The sequence below is a fragment of the Lissotriton helveticus genome, chromosome 11 (assembly GCF_964261635.1).
Source record: "Lissotriton helveticus chromosome 11, aLisHel1.1, whole genome shotgun sequence".
NCBI classification, from domain to species: Eukaryota; Metazoa; Chordata; class Amphibia; order Caudata; family Salamandridae; genus Lissotriton; species Lissotriton helveticus.
In genome coordinates, this window is record NC_136072.1 from 311,633,612 (window position 1) to 311,655,907 (window position 22,296).

Consider the following 22,296-nt stretch of genomic DNA (forward strand, 5'->3'; position numbering starts at 1 on the left):
TACAATCATGAACTTCCTCAGAGATATGTACGCCCAAGGCAGAGGCAGAGTACATTATGGCCTCAATGGCACTTGTACTGAGCCATTTAAAATAGGAAGAGGGGTGCGCCAGGGATGTGTAATGGCCCCCTCCTTTTTAACCTCTATATTAACAGCATAGGTGACACACTGGCAAGTTACTGTGCAGATCTACCCCAGGTGGGACATCGGCCTATACCAACATTACTTTATGCCGACGATGTGGTGTTAATGGCCCGCACTCCCACTGCCCTGCAGCATCTGGTGGACGAGTTCGCTCAGTAAATGCGAAACCTTGGGCTAAAAATCAACATAGGTAAAACTTTCGCCATGAAGTTTGGGAAGAAGACCACTTGCTGTCATGACATTTTTATTGAGGGTTCCACCATTCAGTTTACACGGTCTTTTTCATATTTGGGCATTGCTTTTAATCAATGAGGGTATTGGCAAGGGGCAATTAAATCAAGGCAACTCCATTTTATGAAAACTACAATGGCCCTATTAAGTTTTGCCAGACAGCTTGGCTTTAAACACCCAAAGGAGATGATAACAATCTATAATGCAAATTGTTGATCCTCTGCCATGTATGGGGTTGAACTATGGGGGCATGGAAAGATTGATGTATTACAGCTTGAAGGAAATGCCTTTCTCAGGTCTCTCCTTGCGCTCCTGAAAAGTAGCCAAACTTTTGTGTGTCATTCTGAACTAGGTGCCCCCTACATAGCAGACCTGATTAGGATCCAGCCAGTGCTACTATGGCACAAAATATGGTCATCTGAACATACTATTTTAAATCGAGCCATAATTGCCGACTGCCAAAAATCTCCAAATGTTTTTAACATCCCATGGCTCAAATATGTGCATAACTTTTGATAAACCTCAGCCATCTTGAATATTTTACTCTTCCGGAGAGCCTGGCCAATGTGCAGAGGAAAGCCTTGAAACTGAAATGCATTTCATTATTGGAAGAAATCAGATTAGCATCTGAAATCTGTAAACCAACTGTGTTGAGGAACCAAATGATCTAGACGAGTTTTCACATGCAACCATACCTAGTCAATGTCTATAACCCTCATCACAGGTTTGTGCTTACCCGTTTCAGGCTAGATATCTTCCACCACTTAATTAGCTTTCCTACCGCTAACAACTGGTAACCTGACCTGGGGAATTGCACGTGTGATATTTCACCTCAGAACACCATGCATACTGTGCTTTTCTGTAAACACTTCTCAAGGTTGAGACAGAAACTCATAAAACCCTTGCTATTACAGTTGGGTTTCATACATTGTCGCCCTGCGTATATTTATCTGCAAATGCTACCTGTAAGAAGTTGGCCTGGTATATGCTGTCCACTATTCTAGTGGGCACCTTGCACCAGTCCAATCGACCATTAATGATGGTGGTTGTAAAGTCAACCTTATAGAAAGCTATCCTAGGGGTAGCAATGGCGAGCAGTCTTCAGGCTAAGACTTCAGAGAGCTAATGAAGCTAGTTGTTTTACCAATTATAATCTCTTGAGTACCAAATGAAAGCACACCACACAAGGTATATAGCAAATATATATGTATTTATTCTAAACACAACCCCTCTGCACTCTTTATGAGGTCAGAGGTAAAAGTACAGTACAAGGAACTTAATTAGCATACGATAAGTTGCACAGTCTACGTTATGCCGTAGGGGCCTCACAAACCATATACTAAAATAGTGGTATAAGAACCACGTGTGGAATAGAAAGCAGGCCTAGGGCCTGTGGAATCGCTGGGGCTTCTAGGAACAACCAAGGGTTAGGAAGTAGGAGGCCCACGGGAGACGTGTGCAGTGTCTAAACACAGCCACGGGTTACCATTGACTTTCTATGGGAAACGAAAAAGTTGCAAATTTTACAATTTAAGGACACTTCTGGGATAACTACGATGGAACCCTTTTAGTCTTAGACACTTGGAGGGTCAATACCCTCGAGACTACCAGAGTACTCGTGTTACCTCACCCACGGAAGCCGGGTGCATAGGTGTCTTCTGGTGTCGGGTTTCATCGTCGATTCCGGGAGCCTCGAAAATGCAGACTGGCAAAGTTGCTGTTGGTGTCTGTGTGGTCACTCCTTGACCACAAGGGAGATGTCTTCCGTCTTCCAGTCGAAATGGAATGTCAAAGGTCCAGGATATATATTTCTGAGTTTCATCCAGGGTAATCTAAAGTCCTAGGGACTGGGGTTCTATACTTATGGTAAGTTTAGGGGTTGGACTAACTCCAAGGTCCCTCCTAGGGGTGGACCTGGGGAAGGGGTGGTTACACTCCCGTCCCTATGTCCAGTTTCGCGCCAGAGCTGAGGCTGAGTGCCCCAGCAACCGGTTCAAACTGGGAAATGCATGGAGCACCTTGTGTGCCCCAGGCAGTGTCTGGAAAGCATTCACTGAATGCAGCCCTCCCTGCCCCAATACACTAAAGCCTGTTTAGGGAGGTGCCAGCACCTCCCTGGACAGGAAACCTATTTCCCAGACCTCCCCTGCCGGAGTTTCATCCAGCAGCAGGAGGGCAGACTCGTGTATGTGGCAGCAGCATCCATTTTGTGATGCTGAGACTCTGTTTAACTTTAACTGGGTTTACCAGTAACTACATGTCTTCTCCCTCGAGAAGGGTGGAATTCTACCCCCTGGCGGGTGGGGGGGGGGGGGGTGGAAGTATTCCAAAGTGTTTGACACCTTACACGGCATGTTTTGATAAAACCAAACCAAAGTTAGCATTAACCGCGAGGATTATAATGCACTTAAGAGTATATGGTATGGCTATATCATAGAACAGCTTTAAGGAGATGGTTCCAAAAGCTGCAGTGGGGCTCAGCTCATGCTAGGGCACCCTCGCACATGAAACCAAGCACTCTGCCTCCAGGATTGTCAAGGCCTGCCATAGGAGTGACTTATAGGTTACTATGTGTCTATATATAAGGTAGATATAGATATACTATATCTAAGTAAGGGGTGATTACACCACCTTACCCAGGCTGTAAGTACAGACCTGTGGTGTCCGTTTGGAAGGCTAACCAGGGGAGGCACAATACATGCTGCAGCCCCTGGTAGGCTTAGGGTGCACCTATGCCCTGGGTACCTAGGGTACACTATACAGGGGCTCACAAGGGTGACCCAGTAACCAATCTGGTTGTACCTAAAGTACATGGTATCAATTTAGAGAGAGAACAGCTAGGCTATGGGCCTGATTAGCAGGACCACAGCCATACTAAAGTCGAAAAACCAGAGAATCACAGCAAAAAGTGGGGGTAACCATTGGAAGCAGACCCTACTCTCCTATACTACCAAACATTTGTATCTGTTTAGTAATGTCACATTTCTTGTTGGCTGTCATCAACTACAGGAAGTAGTTGTAAATAGAAAACATATGATTGTGCTGTGACGACAGTCTTTTTAAAACTTTGAGTTTTCTTACTTTTTATACAGAAGAATTTTGTATCTTGTTTTAAACTGTATTTTGGTTATTTTAAAGTACTGTCATGGATGTATTATGTAGCTTTTATGACTCACTTTGTGATTTCGAATAAAGCTTACTTTGATTGATTGACTCTGGAAGTATGAAAGCAGTCATCGATTCCCTCAGGTACTACCCATGCACTCCCACAATGACCCTGAAATTACTCTTGAAGTCATCTTTTTACTCAGGCAGTATCCAAGCAGTGTTTTTTTTCTCTTTTTTTTTGTCCTCATTTGCCTTAGCCCTCTTAGGAAAAGTGCCGACCACCTTGCTTGTCCTCTCTGAACAAGTTCAGGGGTCTTTGTATAAATGTTAACCCGGACCAAGACACGATTGGATGACTGGCGGAAGGAACATCCAGAATTAGAGGGTAAAAGAATTTACTCCACCAAGGTATTTTTCAACCTGTTGGACCATACTTGTTGCCTTAGAGACCTGTAGCACTGGTCCATGGAGCTAAGAAAGGCATAATCATAGGACCCGGGGGGGAAAAGAAAAAAAAACGGACATCCTATTTCCAACGTACCAAGAGATCCAAAATGCAAGCTTTTTCTTACTACAGGATCTAGCCAAGTCCACCCTAGATACATCATAAAGCGAGGTCAGCCAACCTGAGTGGGATGGAGCAGAAGGGTCTACCCAGAATTTGCAGATTTCTCTTCTGGCCATGAGGATTGCGTAGATCAGGAAAGAGCTGGCTTGGCCTATGATGTTATCGAGGCCAAAAATGATTAAAGGGAGAGTGATAGTCACTGAGACCTTCAAAATGGAGTCCAGAGTCTTCTTCACCTCATCCCAGAAGGGACGGATTGCAGGGCAGTCTTTGAACATATGGACGTCCGATGCTTCTGGGAGGCCACATTTGTTGCATACTTTCCCAGACTGGAATTTCGATAGTTTTAGATGAGAAAAATACGCCCTATGGGCTGTAAAAAGATGGTTTCGCTTCAGCCAGGCAGGTTTTTACTATTTCATGCAACAGAATAAATGAATCCATCCAGACCTGCATACACTGAGAATTTAACTGATCACCCCATAACTCATCGGCAAGTTTGAAATCGCCATCCGCCTCTTCCTTGATTGCACAGTACCACAATGCAACCTCCTTCCTACCCCCAGGCCTCACCACTAGGAGTTCCTCAAAATTACTAACCTTCCCCAGAAAAGTATCCTGTCTAGACCGTGCCTGAGCCCAGCTCTTCATCTGAATATATTTGAACCTGGACAGACCTGGGCCCACTTTCCCCCGTATATCTTCCCAGGACAAGATAGAACGCCCTACCAACAGGTCTCCCCACTTTGAAATGCCAGAGTCCCTCACAGGAATGATCAAATTGTCCTGAAAGAATGATGGTGTACCTGGGGAGTCCCATATGGGAAACATTCTTTACAACGCAACTTTTACCACGCAGTACCTTTACAACGCAGGATTTACAACGCAAGTCATTACAACGACTTGCGCTGGAGGGTGCTGTAGGATAGGGAATAGTTTAATTTACTATCCAAAACCTTCCCTACTATCCACGGGGACTGGAGTTGGAATAGTAAATTAAACTATTCCACTATCCAGCGCCCCCCAACGCAAGTCGTTGTAACGACTTGCGTTGTAAAACCTGCGTTGTAAAGGCCTGCGTGGTAAAAGCATGCGTTATAATGACATACATCCGTCCCATATTGGTGCAAAATTTGAGAAATAACTAAGCCCGACTTTCCTTCTTATAATTACCCAACTTCTGGCTAACGAATGGAGGGCTTTTAATTTAATTTTTTGGAAAACTTTTTGGTCCCCAAATTTAAGCATAAAACCTTCTGGCGGCAGGGCTTCTCCCTTTAACATGGCCCGAAACATTTCTCCACCAGATGTATTAGTGGGTACCTTTAAGAGCATTCTCGAGTGCGAGAGCTGAAAGGTCCAGGCATAATATTGTAGGTCCGGCAACGCCAAACCTCCTTTTTCCCTCCTCCTCCTCCTGAGCTTTTTCCACGCCAGTCTAGTAGCTTTATGCTTCCAGATGAAGGAGTTTAGTTCCCGTTGGCATTTCTCTATTTGCTTGGTATCAAACACCAAAGGGATAGAATTGAAAAGAAATGTAAGTTTAGGCAGGATGGACATCTTTACTATGTTGATCCTTCCCAGAATGGATAAGGGGAGGAGAGCCCAAGACTTCAACTGCTTTTGACAGTCCCTAAACACCCGATCTAGATTATATTCAGGAATCTTCCCAACCTCTTGCGTAATTCTGATCCCCAAATAACGCAAAGAGGAACCTATACTAAGTTGTGAGTTGGGAACATTCCAGGCCATGATTTTGGTTTTATTGGCATTTATTTCATGGCCTGAGATCTTGCCAAACTCCTCCGCCCGATTGATAACAGTTGGAAAGGCTAAGTCGGGATTAGCTGTAAAAATGAGGATTTCATCTGCATATAGGGCCACCCGCTTTTCCCACCCACCAAATCTAAAGGAAGCGATGTTAAGGTCTTCCCTAAGAACCTGTGCGAATGGTTCAATGTAGATATTAAAAAGGAGAGGGTAGAGCGGGCAGCCCTGCCTTGTACCCCTTGTGATCTTAAATAGCTCTGTCAGAGAGCTATTCACTAGCAATCTGGCAGTCGGGGCCTAGTACAGGAGCTCTATGGCTCGGCAGAATCTATCTCCCAGGTTGAATTTCATCATAGCCTCAGACAGATACGTCCAATTAACCCTGTCAAAGGCTTTGGTTGCATCGAGGGTTAAGACGGCCAAAGGGAGTGAAAAGGTGGATGCCATGTCAATAGCGCCGACCAGATCGTACGTGAGATCCGCTAATTGACGCCCTTTGATAAAACCCTTTTGATCCGGGTGAATAATAGTGTCAGCAACACCCCACAACCTTTTTGACAAGATGGTAGCAAAGATTTTGTAATCACTGTTGAGGAGTGAAATAGGGCGATACGACCCACAATCAGTCGGATCTTTACCCTCTTTAAGAATCAGCACTACTGTAGCCTCGCTCCATGAACTAGGAGGGTCTTCACCCTTAATGAGAATATTATTGAAGATTTTCAATAGGAATAATAGCCTCCTTAAGTGAGCGATACAACTCCCCTGGTAGACCGTCTGGGCGGGCGCCCTTCCCTCGTTTAGACTGAGAGATAGCCTTACTGACTTCCTCATCAGTGATCTCAAGCTCCAATCCTAGCTTTTGCTCGTTTGAAAGTTTAGGTAAGGAGTCCCTATCTAGCCAAGTTTTCCTCTTTACAGGATCCACAATGATGTCTTCCTTATATATTGTTTGGAAGAAATCCCGAAATGCATTACTGATGTTCAAATTGGATAGACGGGGAGAGGTCTCACCCTCTACCATAATCTTTTTTATATAGTTTCGCATCTGGTCAGATTTTGTTTTCCAGGAAAGTAACTTGCCAGCTGCTTCTCCAAATTCGAAATTAGAGATTTTACTCACTTCCCATCTACGGGCAATTCTCTCTTGAAGAGTGGATTCGAGTTGTTTTTTAAGAGAATCAAATTTTTTACGATATTCACCAGAGTCAACATGCATACTTACTTTATGTTCAATATTGCTCCTCTCTACTTCTAAGCCCTTGATGGCATCCCTACATTTCTTCCTTCTATAGGAGGCTCTATTAGTAATGCAGCCTCGCCAGAAGGCTTTCAGAGCATCCCAGACGATGGAAGCCTTAGTTGAATGTAAGTTTATCTCAAGGAAGTGCTTAGTCTCGGTACAGAGGAAGTTGATTTCATCATCCTCTAACAAGATAGTATGACACAAAGACCAGGATCTATGGAGATGTTGCTGTATAAGGATCAAATTAAAAGAGATTGCGGAATGATCGGAGAGGTGAGATGGCAGATAGACAATGTCTTTGACTGAGTCTTTGAGACTGTAACTGAACAAAGCATAGTCTATTCTAGATTTGTGTTTATACTTTAGGTTTTTAAACGAGACCCCCAATTGATCTCCCGCCCTTTCCCTCCATATATCAGATAACCCTAACTGCGTCCTTGTTATTAAAAGTAATTGTCGTGACTTGGAGGGAACAGTAGCTCTTGAGTTTGATGATTTATCTAACAAAGGGTGTAAGCAGTGTTGTAAACAGGTAGGTATTATCTTTTTACTGATATAGTCACTTAGGCAGTAGCCAAGGACAAAGAGAATCAAGTAGGCAGTACTACCACACAAATTAAATCAATCATGGATTAGTTATGCAATGAGCGACCGAGTACTTTATTATTATTATTAAAAAGAAATTTGTAAATAGCGCAACTAAACCCGTAGGCATCAAGGCGCTGAAGGATGGTAGACTTTTGCACTCAAGCATTCACTGAGGCACTATGTATGCAGAGATGAATTTCTTGAAGTACTAACTATGGACTTATCCATTCAGTGATGTACAATGGAAGCATTTCTCCAATTATTCTGGAAATACACTGCGATTCATAGAAACTGTGAGGCAGTACTGTTAGTCATTTTTTCACTACAGGAGTATGTATGAATTTATGTAATCTGCAACACAGCTTAGTTATAGTCAGAGAATGCCTTACAGTAGTACAAAAGACCTTATGCAATCAGTGAATAACGCGTCACCTGCCTTTCATATTTTTAAAAGTAATTATGGACAGTTGGATGTATCAAATAATAGTAAAAATAGGTTGAGCATTTTTTTCTTAAATTTGTTTTTAAAGTTGTAAATTTTAACAAATGCAAGTTTTAATGATACATGAGTGTAGTGTGTCATGTTGAGAGAACTCTATGGTCTTTTGCCTGAGGTACTGGGATGAATTGGGGTCCAAAATCGGTTTGGGAAACGTAAAGGAAATGGCCCAAGTTTGCAGATTGTTGCTTGCCGGGAAATACTTGGGCCGAGTGAGGGAGTTTTATAAGACACATGTTTTATGTATTTCAGGGAGATAGAAAAAAAATGAATGTTGCCAGGACACTTGGTGTACGGGTTTGGTCACACTCGTGAAGCACACGTGAATATCAGTGAAGGTAGTTTTCAGGCTTCCTGCTCGTGGTGAATCTGCTTATATTACAGAGCCAGCAGATTGAGAGACTGGGAATGATAGATCCTTTGACCCTCCTACACCCCTACTCCTGCCCCTTCCTAAAGCTTTCTGTCCTCCCGTTTGTAAAAAGAAGGTAACAGAGGTCTATCTCCGCTGAAAGATACCACTTAGACCATCACTGGGCTGCTGGTGGCATCTGACCAACATTGAAAGGTCGCAATCGCTTTTAGTGGTATACATAAAAGCCGAACACTGTTGCAAGTTACATAGTGGCCTATTGTATATTGCTCTAGTGTTTGTTTTTACATTTTGACTTGTCTGAGGTATGTCTATGCTTCTACATGCATTTTCATACGTGTTATGCATCAGAATATGCAAAACTTATAAAACACAAGTATACATCTATTTGTATGTTTCTTTTAAGTATGATACCACTAGAAAAAAGGCACAGAGAGAGGCATGCATGTTTTCAGTAATATGGTGAGATTTTCAAGTGTGACATGGAAAGGGTTTTTGCTTTGTATTTGGTTAGGCACAACACTGTTAGTTACTGAGTAGTGAAGATGCAAATGAGAAATAAGGTTAAAGACAAGCTGGGAAGGTATAGTTGAAGTGGGCTGTATTATTTGTGTGTCTTCGTGACATGAGGAATGCAGTTTCTGATGTTGGAAGGACTGCATGGTGTTGTGAGTGAGGTACAGGGTTGATTTAAGATCCAAAATCAGCCTAGTCAACGTAAGAGAAATGGCCACGTTTGTGCCTTGTTAGAAAATTCAGGGGTGGGGAGGCTTCTTTACAAGAGATATGTTTTATGAATGTTTGGGAGATAAAATGAAATGGAAATGTTCCATGCACATTTTGTGTATGAATTTCTTTACACTGGTGAAGTACATGTGAATATAAGTGAAGGTAATTGTGAGGCGTTGTCTCTGTGCTGAATGTGCATATATTAGAGGGCTGGCAGATCAAGAGTTTGAAAATGACACGTTCCTGGACTCCTCCTCCCTCCAATTCTCCACCCCCCCGAATGTTCCTCCTCTCCTCTTTCTAAAAAGAAAGTAACAGACGCCCAGCTACCGTGAAAAATAGTATTTAGACCTTAACCAGGCTGTTGGTGGCATCTGTAGAGCACAGAGAAGTCGTAATTGGTTTCCATGCTACACGAGTGCAGTGTGTTATGTTGCAAGGACTACATGGTGTTGTGAGTAAGGTACATGGATGAATTGGGGTCCAAAATTGGCCAAGGAAATGTAAAAGGAATGGCTTTCTGCAGATTGAACCATGTGGGAAAATACAGGGGAGGCCTTTAACAGGGACATACTTTATTAACTTCAGGGGAGATGAAAACAATTAAATGTTGCGTGCACACCTAGTGCTTAGGTTTGCTCACACTGGTGAAGCACACGTGAATACAAGTTAAGGTATTTGTCAGGCTTCCTGCTCGTGCTGAAGGTGCGTACATCACAGGGGCGTCAGATCGAGAGACTGGGAATGACACGTCCCTTGACCTCCCCCTCCTTCCTCCAGCTCTCTAACGGTTCCTCTCCCCTCATTTGCAAAAGAAAGGTAACAGAGGCCCATCTGCGTAGACCCTCACTGGGTGTTGGGGGCATCTGATGAGCACAGAGAAAGTCATAATCGACTTCTATGCTATACAAAAAAGCTGCACACAGTTGCAACTTACATATCGCCCCAATTTACATTGTTAGACGATTCCCCTTGACAGTTTAACTTTGCTGATGTATGTGTATGCTTCAACATGTATTTTCACACAAGTTATGTATGGGAAGATCCGATCGCTATAAAACACAAGTATAGATCTATTTGTATGTTTGTGTAAGTATGATGCCACTAGGAAAAGGCAGAGGGAGATCCATGCATCCTTTAGTAAAATGGTGAGACTTTCAACTGTAACATGTAAAGGGTTTCTAGTTTGCATTTGGGTAGGCCGAACATTGTTAGTAGTTGCTGAGTAGTGAAGAAGCAACAGGCGAATGAGGTTAAAGACATGGTGGCAAAGGAATTAGTGATTATGGTACTTTGTATGAGTGTTTAGGAAGGAATTGTTGAAGTACGCACTACATATTTAAGTGTAATGAGTATTGTTTTGATATTCGAAATCAAGAAAATAGTACTCTAAATATTGTCTTGGTAGTTAAAATCAGTAATCATATGTAATTATTTTAAAATATTGAATAGATATAAGAAACTATTGAAACTGTTCTTTGTTTTTCAGGAATTTTTTTGTTTGAATCAGACATTCAAGATGTAAAGAGAAGGAAACCCAAAAGAGATCGACTTAAAGAAAAGTCAGAAAACTGTTACAAACAAATGAGAATGTAACTGAGGATAAAGTTTGTTTAAGTAAGACCACTAAACTCTTTCTTAAAACAGTTGTGGCGAAATTATATGAAGAGAATAGGAATAAAAGGAAAAAGAAGAGTTTTTTGACTAAGGAGAATGACAGTTCCAATGGTAAAAAAAAATAGTTTTTGAGAAAACAACACATGTTACAAGAAGACAAAAACAATTTCAACAGATTAGACCACGACTCTTTCAGAGTACAGTAATTCTGAATTTATTGAAAGATTGTAAGAAGTACAAAAGGATTACTAGCATATCGGCAGAAACAACAGATTGAAACTGTAGTGGATACTGCTTTTAATTTGAAATGAAAATTATTTATTTTGATATTGAAGAGAATGAAATTATTGGACAAAACAATGAAGTTTCTGAGAGACAAAAGAAAAAGAAAAAGACTTGTTGTTTTTTTTTTTTTTTTTCCTCATCTCCCCATAGACACAGCAGTTTTGACAAGCCGCTTCGTTCTAACTGTACTCCCTCCGACTTACTGCATCCGTCTAGCCATCCGCGGCCTTCTTCTTTGTCCCGAGGACTGGGTGTAATCATTAGACTTATATTCCGCGCTCCAATTATCACCCATTTATCATATGCAAGCGTCGTCCCCATGATGTCAAAGGGGACCAGATGTACGTTAATGATTCTTCGTATTCTAGGCTCGCCATACGAAGAGCGGCTTTAATCCAACTTTCCCTTGTTGGAGGGGCAGGATCTTTCCATCTTATGCTTATCTCTCTTCTGGCCAAAACCACCAGATTAAGAAACAAGCCCTTTTGCGGCCGTAACAGTGTTGTGTTCTCCTGCTTATTCACACCAAAGAGGACCAGAGGTAGGTCTACCGCTATATGCATTTGGAAAATATCCGATAAGGATTCGCCCACCTCTTTCCAATATCTGCCCAGTTCTGCACATTCAAAAAACATATGTTTATCATCACCTTGTTAATGTGACACCTCGGACATGATGGTACTAAGGTAGAGGGGCCCGAAAATTTGGCTATCTTCGCTGGAGTGTAGTATAGCCTGTTTAAAACATAGAAGTGGTTTTTCTTAAGTGTAGCAGGCTTAATGAATTTATACATTAATTTTATGGGATCTCAAACAGAACTTCGGCTTCTTGATGAAGTGGGGTGTTGTTCCAGACAGCTACCTGCAGAGGAACATCCTGGTCTACTGCATCTAATAGGCTATTATACCAAAATTATACCTCTTTTTTCCTCGGGGAAAACACTCTCAAATAGCCGCTCTAGCTCCCAATTGCCTTCTGTCTCTCCTGCCTCCGCCTCAAACCAATATCTTAAATGAAGGTACTTAAATCGGGAGAATGTGGACCCTATCTTATCAGAGAGTAATTCCCAGGGGAGAACCCCATCCGATTCTACCAAATCTGACCACTTCTCTAACCCAGCTCTTCTTATCGGGATTGCTAAAGAGTCTCTCAAACAGGCTGGGGTACCCGGTGAGTCCCAGATTGGTGCGAATGGAGAATGATAGCCTACACCCCAGATTCGTCGTAGTTTATACCATATCTGAAGTGCTGCCTTTAACACCTTAAGGCGTACCTTCTTGAAAAATCTTGGGGCCCCAAACTTATATTGGAACTTCGCCTGCCCATTGCCGCCCTCCGTTAAGACAAGTTCTCCTAATAATCTACCCCATGCGGCTTCTGATGGATTAGATAGAAGCATCCTGATCCCCTTAAATTGAAAGACCAATAAGTATAGATTTATATCCGGAAGCGCCAGCCCCCCTTTTAACAGTTTTCTTCATAGTTTTTCCAACTTAACCTAGCACTTTTCTGGCCCCAGATAAAACTACCTATTTTCCCTTGGATTTTATTTATCCTATCTTGTGGAAAAATAAGGGGGAGCGCACTAAAAAGGAAGGTTAGTTTAGGTAATACTGTCATCTTTACTAAATTGACTCTCCAATAGATCGATAAAGGGAGGTTTTTTCATTTAGCAAAGAGGAAGTCTATATCCTTCTCAATTTTCTTTAGATTAATTGATGGTATTCTATTTAGGTATTTTACTATTTTTACCCCTAGATACCTAAACTCCTTGCTTTCGGGGCCATAACTATTTATCAGATACCAACTCATAATCTCTGTCTTATCTGAATTGGCCATGTAGCCAGAGATCTCGCCAAATTCAAGGAGTATATTTTCTAAGTGGGGAATAGAGATGCCAGGATTTATGGTGTAAATTATGATATCGCCTGCATATAAGGCGATTTTACATTCGTAATTTCCTGATTTAAAGGGTCGTATTATGTTATCTTGCCTGATAACCTGTGCCAAAGGCTCAATATATAAACATGCACATGATCCGAACAACTAAAGAGGCAGATACACTTATAGTTCATATCCAGATGAAAAACGGGGGGGGGGTGTAAGGGAGGTTAACTGTTAGGAAAAATTATTCTTTTTATTGATCCAGCAAGAAACAGAAATTTTTTCTCAATGTTATGAAATAGAGCCAACTGTGAGGCGGGGTCCGAATAGGTAAGAACCTATTTTGGAAGGGGGGGTTCCTCAGGTCGAAGGGATGCAGGGGGTCACGGTGGGGTGGGGTTTGGAAGGGGGATTGTGGGGAGGGGGGCACTGGGTGGCAGTAAAAAAACATAAAAAGCTGTCCTTACTCCATGATTTACGGATAAGTAGGCTGATGAAAGGGCTTTCTCGCCATAAAGACAAGCTTAACACAAATCGTATAAAGCTAAAAACAAAATGAAGGGTCGGAATATTCAATTTATGTCTTGGAACCTGAACGGCCTGAGATGTCCAAGAAGACCGAGATTAATATTAAAATATATAGAACTTTCACCTGCGCAAGTATAACTCAGAGTTTGAATCAGTATTTGCAAAAATACCCTGGCTTCTATGTTTTTGTCATTCTCAACAAGAAATGAGTACCCGTGGAGTCGCCATCTTGGTAAAAAGGGGAAGCACATGTATATTAAGATCATTCCAGACCGACCAAACAGGTAGATGGATCATTGCACTATTAGATTTTGAAGGGGAGAAATTGACATGCGCTTCTTATTATGGTCCTAATATAGATGATCCCCTCTGTCTGGTAAAATTGCAAGACAAGCTAATCATGGGAGATCCACCATTTATTATAGGGGGAGATTTTAACATCCTGCTTGACCCCGTAAAGGATAGATCTAACATTAGTCATATCATAGGTACTCCTAGAGCTCGAAGAGTTATGAAAAACCTACTAGTAAACATCAATTTAATTGACCTATGGAGAGCTAAGAAGGGGGATATGGATGGATTTTAATTTTTTTGTAAGAAGAATCACCATGCCTCTAGAATCGATTATGTCTTGATAAATAATGAAAACTTATAGAATGTAGTTAACATCTCAGTGTACCCAAGCCATTTGTCGGACCACGCACCATTAGTGTTTTCATATTCTACCAAATTAAGCTTGCAACAAGCTAGATGGCGCTAAACAGGTCTGCACTCTTGGACCCTGAATTAATCCAGGCAATTAAAAGCACTACTTTGGAGTTCTTTTTTTACAACTGTGGGTCAGCATCCGAGGAGGTGGTCTGGGATAATACCTATAAAGCAAATATGAGGGGGGTTCTGCGTTGCCAGATAAGTGCAAAGAATAAACGTGGTTATTTAGAATTGCAGGGTTTGGAAGAGAGAATCTCTTCTCTAGAAATAAAAAGGGGTCATATTTCTCAGAATAATGTAAGGGATATGCAGAGCATTGAGGGAGAGCTCGAGGAAGCAAGAAGAGACTTACGATCCCACCTTGATCAGAAATGTAAAGTACAGTGGAAGGCTCGAAATATGGAAATTTTCGAGTATGGGGAAAGAGCGGGTGCCTTATTGGCATGGAAGTCAAGGATCGATAGGGCCAAAAATAACATGAGAATTGATGATCGACAATGTAGGCACTAAATCTAGCGAGCCTGTAAGTATTCAAGACTGTCTCTTATCACGCTTCGCAAATCTATACAAGGAAGACATCAACCCCCTCAAATGAGGCAATAAGATCATGGTTGATGGGTATAACTCTGCCAACGTTAACGGATACAGCAAGGGATCTTCTAGATTCGCCTATTAGTAAGGAGGAAATGAAGGAGCATATAAAGAGGGCAAAGACTAAGAAAGCAGCGGCTCTGGATGCCCTGCCCAGTGAAATCTATAAGGAACTGGTGGAAGAGCTTTTGCCTGTACTCCATGAGTTGTTTAACAAAATATACAGTGTAACAGGGAAAGTTCCCACCTCCTGGAAAGAGGCCATGATAGTGTTGCTATTAAAGCCAGGAAAGGATCCCCTATTGCCAGATTCATATCGCCCAATCTCCCTGCTGAATGCAGACTATAAAATCTTTATGAGCATATTAGCAGGGAGATTGGGTAAACTGATACCTGGTCTGATTAATTGCGATCAGAAGGGCTTTATGCCTGGGAGAATTATTCAGGAGCAAATCCAGCTGCTAATCGGTAATATCGATTTGGCGGAAAATAGAGGGGACCCTCTGGTGGTGGTGGCATTAGATACCAAGGCATTTGACGGGTCTGTTGGGAATATCTATGGGAGGTGATGAAAACTATAGGTATGGGCCAAATTTTCATTCGGACATTAAAAAATTGTTCTAATGGAGCGTCGGCAAAAATATCAATAAATGGTACTCTGACACCGAGTTTTGTAATCCAGAGGGGAACAAGACAGGGGTGCCCTCTGTCGCCTATGTTGTTCAATTTATATAAGAAAAAGACTTGTTAATAGGTGTAACGTTTGTAAAAGTTTCAGTAGTGAATGGAAACACACTTCTACTAGTGAGCATTTCCTTAATGAAGAAAGCTACTTTCAACAGACTACATTGGCCTTTGCAGTCGATACTGGAGGTCGCTGTTACGAATTTAGGAATGGTTGTCCTATTGCCAAAGAAGAAATAGTTGTTAGGAATGCAGAAGAATTAATAGCTGAACAAGTGCAAGGAAATCGCACACAAGCTCCTGTATATAAGTGGAATTGTAGTAGTATTTGTAGTATTCAACAGGAATCTATTGACATAATACGGAATTTTTTACGACAATATGCAAACAAAAGTGTTAAACAGAAGATTAGGTTGTTACAAGGACTAGATCCATGTAAGGTAAGACAATATACTAAGAAGCACGGACATTCTCTGGCTTGTCTTTCAAGAACAGTGTGTAAAAGTACTTTTCATCACTTAAGAATGTTAGCAGTACACCACTCAGGAATGCGGAAGTTTGTAAGGAAAGTGTACTTCGTAAAAAGTCCAGCATTATGTTTAAGTAAATTGAACAGAGTTCTTTTACACGGTTGTTCATCAGATGTAGAAAAAATGTGTGATGAAATTGAGTTTCGTTTTTTTGGTTCAGAACAGCAGTGTGCAGAAAGTGAAAGCTTGAGAAGTGTAGATGTTGAAGAGTATGGGAGAGAGATTAGCATTGATTAGTTTGTAAAAGAAATTAGAAAGTTTAAGACAGTGTGTTCTGAAAATCCAAACTAAGGGGCCCATTAGGATGGCGGACGGACTTTGTCCGCCCGACATCCTGTCGTGGGAAGGGACTGTCCGCCATAAGGGCGGGGGTCCCGTGTGTGGAATTCGGATGCTCCCGCCACAGTGGCGGGTGCATCCGGCATCCCGCATTTTTAACATTTTAACATTTTTAACATTGTGGCGGGCGGTGCTGAAAGTACCGCCCGCCGCAATGCTAAAAATGCATGTTGTGCGTTTCAAAGCACAACATGACAGGCACCGCGCGGTGCCTGCCATGTTGTACTTTGAAACGCCATGTGCACCCCCCACCCCCCCTTCAGCCTGGGGGCCCGCAACGGGCCCCCAAAGCAAAGACCGTATGCCTTTCCACGGCGGCAATGCCGCCGTGGAAAGGCATAGGACCGCAGGCATTGTAATATGGCTGGCGGTGTCTCGCAGACACCACCACCATATGTTGCGACCGGCGGAAAAGCGGCGGACGGTCTTCCCGTCCGCCGTGGACCCCCCAGCCATCCTAATGTGGCGGGAGGTCATTTCAGTGAGGATGGCGGGCGGATTGCCCCCGCTAGGCCAGCGGTGGCTACCGCCAGCCTGGCGGGGGCAATCCGCCCGCCATCCTAATGGGCCCCTATGTTTGTATTTGTTGTCGACGTGCTCATTAAAAAAGTCAAACTGGGAATGTTAATTTATATTTAAAAAGTGAAAATGAGAACAATGATAGGTGGCTGCAATTTGGAGCTTACTTTTTGGTGGAAGGTTGATTTAAGTTGGGTACTGATCAACGTATTTGTAAATATTGTTACAACAAATTAGAGGAGAACAAAATGCCAGCTAAAGGAGTACATAACAACTCCGAGTTAGTAGATATTCCAGAGGAACTGGCAGATTTGAATACATACTAGTCAATTCTTATTCATTGTTAGGAATTAAACACCTTGACATGCGAGATTGCTGGGCTGTGGTCTTTTTCCCAGGTCCCTAAGACCAAACAGCTATTTATTTTTAGACGCTCCCTTAACAGAGAAAAGAGGCACGGCAGAACGTAGCCTTTGCTTGGCTTACTGTTCCGGTACCACGCCCCCTCTTCACTTCCTGGTTCCTTGCTCGAGGTCTCCGTGGCGTCCTTCGGATTTCTTGGAGGCTCCTTGGACCCTTTCCCTCTTTGGTGCCCTCATTTCCGGACCCTGCAGCAGCTGGCTGGTCGATTATCTTGTGAGAGTGTCTTTGCCGAGCTTCGGCATTTCTTGATTTCTTACGCGAGAATTTTATCGCGTCTACCCTTACTTTTGCTCACGCATTTAGCGGGCGTTAGTTCGCTCGATTCCTTTTCTTCTCTCCTGCTGTATGAATGGTATATACCTGGCGAGTTATTTGTTGTTTATTACCTCCTGTAAGAGTGAGCGCTCCGCCCTTACCTCCTTTTCGGGCCGGGTGTCTCTCCTCGTGTGTGTGTGCTGCTCCGCTGTTTCTGCCCACAACAGCCGGCCGGTGCTCCTCACATCCCCTCATTTTGTTTTTGTTTTTTGTCTGGTGTGAATGTCCCTCGAGAGTTCTACTCCTCATATCCCGATACTGAGTATCCTGCTTACCTTTACTGAACTCTTCGATAAAGCCCGCCTAGCCTACAGTTGGGGTAAGCACACCTGAAGAATCACGCATGTCAATGTCTATTGTATGAAGGTTAGTGAAGTAAGGAAATATTATGTGTATTGCCTATTTTTGTTTTCTAGCCTGGACATCCATCTAAGACTCCTGCTGTACCCTGCATACCCCCTCGTATGAGGAGAGTGGTGGACACTCCTAGGGTAATTCCCTCATACTTTTAGGGGACAGTAGACAGGAGTGTGTGTCTATTCGCATTCTTGCTTCTGTGTCCTGGAGGTGTAGGGATTCTTCTTCGCTCCCGTGGAAACTCGGTTTCTAACATGACAGAAAGCCAAGCCCACAAAGTTTATTTCCCCTGAGCAAAGATGAATCCTGACCCTTCGTTAAGCCCTCTAGACCTCCAGGCTCATTCAATGGAAGAACTTACTACAGCCTTAGTAGCCCTTCAGTCAGAAGTAGGTAGACTGGGGGTAGAGAATCAAAGACTCTTAGCTGAAGTGCATCAGTTGAGAACAGGAGAGAGAGATACAGGCACCATACCCAAAACCAGAAAAAACTATATACAACCCGCTAGGTTCACTTTAACTCCCCCTGACACAGACCAAGGGGCTCTCGGCGATTCCCATATCTCCCCTGTTCAAGTCACTGTAAATACCCCGAACCCTGTTCCTCTAGCCATGCCTGAACGATTTACAGGGGATAGCAATAAATATAATGTTTTTATGAACCAATGCCAACTCCACTTTTTGTGTAAGACTGCATCTTTTCCTGATGACTCAGCCAAGGTAGCCTTCATAAGTTCCTATCTTGCAGGAAATGCAGCAGAATGGGCGGTTCCCTTGGTCCAGAACAATGATCCAGCGCTATATGATTTGGATCTCTTTAAGGAAAAAATGAGAAGCCTCTTTGCCAAACATTCATAAATGCAAGCAAGTGATACCGAACTGCTCAATCTAAAACAAGGCTCCAAAGATCTCTTGTCTTACATTACCAATTTCAATCGTTTGGTGGCGGAAACGCATAGGCCAGATGACAAGCGAACTTCCTTGTTTTATCGTGGGTTGGGTGATGACTTAAAAGACTTACTCTCTCAAATAGTGAACCCCCCGGAGGATTGTGCCTCTTTTATTGATCTTGTAGTGAAATTGGATCATCGATTGCATGAAAGGAAAGGGGAAAGAACACGAAACATTGTACCTAGGTTTCTTTTACCTAAAGTTGATAAACCAGTACAAAGAGACGTCCCTGAACCCATGCAAATCGGGGGCATACGCGGTCCTTTATCCGCGGAGGAAAAAGACAAGCGACGAAAATTAAACTTATGCTTGTATTGTGGAAAGGGTGGCCACTATGCTAAAGATTGTCCAGTCCGTCCTAAGACACCCAGACTATCAGCTAGCAGTCTTTCTAGTTCGGAAAACTAGCAAGCTTGAGGAATAGAGAGGTCACTTCCTCAAGCTACATCCCTCATCAGATCTCTACCAACAAAATACATGAAGTCAAACATTTCACACTACCCATTACACTAACGTACAGTTGTAAAAAGCAATTCACAATGTCTGTCCTCCTGGATTCAGGAGCAACAGGAAACTTCTTCGATATCAAACTTGAAAAACAGTTGGGACTGTCTTTTGTTGCGAAACCCCAGCCTGAATCCATATGGGCAGTAGACGGGTCCGAGTTGTCCTCAGGGATGATAAGTTATCAAACCCCGCCTGTGGTTATTGTTTTTAATAATGGGCATTCAGAAAGTCTTGTTTTTGATCTCATAGACTCTCCTAATTTTGGTGTTATTTTGGGAGTACCCTGGTTACAAGTGCACAATCCGGTTATAGACTGGGTTAAAAGAACAGTTACCTTGAGGTCCCCGTATTGTAAAACCCATTGCTACTTGGAAGCTCGAGAACCTGAACTCCCCTTATACTGCGCAGTCCAAACAGGACTATGCCTGAAATTACCTGAACAATATGCAGAATTTGAAGAGGTGTTCAGTGAACAAGAAGCGACCAAATTACCTCCTCACAGGAGTTACGATTGCAGAATTGACTTGATCCCAGGCGCAGATTTGCCCTGTAGTCGGATTTACGCCTTAACTCCCGCAGAAAACGACTATCTAAAAAACTATCTGGACGAAATGCTAGCGAAAGGTTTTATCAGACACTCTACTTCCCCCGTGTCTTCTCCTTTGTTTTTTATCGATAAAAGAGAAGGCGGACTCAGGGCATGCCTTGATTATAGAGCCTTGAATAAAATTACAATAAAAAACAAATACCCTCTGCCTCTGATTCCAGCCCTTCTGGAACAGATAAAAGGAGCAAAAATCTTTACTAAGATAGATCTCAGAGGTGCTTACCATTTAATACGCTTCAAACAGGGCGATGAATGGAAGACAGCTTTCCGCACCAACTTTGGGCTCTATGAGTATTGTGTGATGCCATTCGGGCTATGCAACGCCCCGGCTGCGTTCCAGTACTTTATCAATGACATTCTGCGTGAATATATCGACATCTTTGTTATCGTCTATATTGACGATATCCTTATATTCTCGCAGAACGAGAAAGACCACGTGGAACACGTACGAAAGATCCTTACCAAGCTAAAAGAAAATCAGTTGTTCGCTAAATTGGACAAAAGTATGTTTCACACTACTCAAGTAGATTTCTTGGGCTTTACCATCAACCCTAATGGCCTGCAGATGGATCCCAAGAAAATTGAAGCCTTGGTGAACTGGAAAAGTCCTACGTCTGTAAAGGAAATACAATCATTCCTAGGATTCGCCAATTTTTATCGGCGGTTTATTAATAATAATTTCTCTGATACTATAGCACCTATAACTAGACTCCTGAAAAAAGGAGTACCTTTTCAATGGTCGAATGAAGCAGAAGGAGCCTTTTGTGACTTAAAAACCCAGTTCACTTCTGCTCCTATCCTTCATCACGCTGATAATACTCAACCTTTTTTTGTGGAGGCGGATGCCTCTCAATACGCTGTAGGAGGCATACTTTCACAAAGAGACTCTGAGACAGGACACATGCATCCTATAGCGTATTTCTCTAAAACCCTATTACCAGCGGAGAGAAATTACACTATAGGTGAAAGAGAATTGTTAGCTATTGAATTGTCCTTCCAAGAGTGGAGACATCATTTATTAGGATCCCCACATGTTGTCACCATTTATTCAGACCACAAGAATCTACAGTTTTTTAAATCGGCTAGAGCTCTCACGCCCAGGCAAATGCGGTGGTTATTATTATTTAGTGAATATGACTTTGTAATCACCTATCGCCCAGGGATACAGCAAGGAAAAGCTGATGCCTTGTCAAGACTGGGTCATGACCAATGTTTGGAACAAGAACAACCCCGTCCTATAATACCTGAAAACAAAATACTGGGAGTGGGGGACAAAGATCATAACCTTCTTGAGCAAATCAAACTTCTTCTCTTAGATTTGTCACAGGAAGACTGGTTGAAGGATCCCCTACACACCATTAGTGAAGGATTGTTCTATCATGACAACAAATTGTTCGTCCCTGCTTCAGAGTTGAGACAAAAAATCATAGAATGGTGTCATAGTAGCACCTTGGCTGGTCATCCAGGCATTAGGAAAACCAATGACTTATGTAACAGGTGGTTTTGGTGGGAGTCTATGTTCAAAGAGGTAGCAGCATATGTACAAGCTTGTGCCACTTGCGCTCGACAAAAGGCGTCACATTGTGCTCCCACAGGACTCTTAAAAAACATAGCCATTCCTCCACATCCTTGGCACACGATTAGCATGGATTTTCTAGTTCAACATCTATTTTTATTAAGTCTCGTACAGAGACACACAGAAGAAAGGGTTCACATTGACACAGCGATAAGCCTACAACCCACTTGGGGCCGGCCGCGTTATATAACTTGTTGCGCAGACACTGCGTGAGCTTGTATGTGTAGTTATTTTCGCCGTCGTGCCCACCAGGGTCAGTCCAGAACCTCAATATATCGCTCAAAGGGGAGATCAGTAATCGCAGTCTACAATGCCCCAGCAATACCCCGCATTTAACACCACCCCGAGAAGTGGGCTAGCACCAACAATTCAAACCGGAACAAACAACGGACCATAGTGGCCCAACACTCAACCGGGAGCCTGTCAGAAGGCAGAAAAAAGAGTAGAGACAGAAACTAGAGGGAGCAGAGAGGAAGAGAAGAGGGAGCCAGGGGGGACAGCCAGGGCAGCGGATACGCAAGAGCCCGGGTGGGAGGGCTCAGCCAGCGGAGCACCCGTCAGGAGGTCCACTCCAGTGTCACAGGTTGCGAGGAGTAAAGGGGACCACTGCGTCCTCC